An 823-nucleotide genomic window follows, 5' to 3' on the forward strand; every position below is an offset into this window, starting at 1 on the left:
AACTAAATAAATTGCAAATTTTTATCCGCACCAAGCGTAGGTACGAAGACAAGTGCGTTTTCGAATTCCTGATAGCAAGACCAATATTTCAAGTATAGTTTAAACGCCAACGACATCTTACGACACGTCATAACGTTACAGCGGTTTGATTTTAAAAGCGCTCCCAGTCGAAAATGTTCCTTCGCGTAAATTTCATCACACGTAAATGAACATCCTTGTTACAAATTAGGTTAAAATTACTGTCCCACTGCAAATTTTTTCCACTATTTGAATCTCACTCACGAGAAAAATCGAAGAGAGAAAACCCGTATTTGCGCCACGTGCTCGGCTTTAAACAGAACGGAACAAAAACATTTAGGTCTCAAGAGATCGTGGCAAACGTGCTCGCCTTCCGCAATACGTTTCTGATTATCTCTTGTTATCGCCAGACATACTTTCATTCACGTTCGCTATAACGCTCGCTTTAAAATTGGAATATCCATGTGCACCTAGTGATGCTCTGTAATGTACCGATAAGGTTTTCCACTTTGCTTTGTGTGTCCCCCAACCAAAATGTGCATCCTCCTCCCCAAATAAATCACTTTCCTAAAAATGTATAAAACAATTCCCAACATTTTTTTAGAACCTATGATAAAAATGAAAAAAAAACTAAATTTTAACGTCTTTCAATATAAAATCGACGTAGCTCAGGAAAAAGTACAGATTTTAGTTGGGGTAGCTTGTATATTACAGTGTATTGTCAACTATTCGAAAGTAAGGAACGACAACATAGATCTACCACTTGGAACTTAAACTGAAGTAGCCAAAATCATGCCCTTTTTTT

At 37.2% G+C, this 823-nt stretch overlaps 1 protein-coding gene across 1 annotated transcript in view; it reads right to left on the minus strand.

Annotated features, from left to right (window-relative positions):
- The window catches only part of LOC116163824 (putative nuclease HARBI1), a 3,009-nt gene that overhangs the window by 535 nt on the left and 1,651 nt on the right, over positions 1-823 (minus strand). The window lies entirely within an intron of this gene.

Source organism: Photinus pyralis, unplaced genomic scaffold (genome assembly GCF_008802855.1).
Source record: "Photinus pyralis isolate 1611_PpyrPB1 unplaced genomic scaffold, Ppyr1.3 Ppyr1.4_LG2, whole genome shotgun sequence".
In the NCBI taxonomy this organism is placed as follows: domain Eukaryota; kingdom Metazoa; phylum Arthropoda; class Insecta; order Coleoptera; family Lampyridae; genus Photinus; species Photinus pyralis.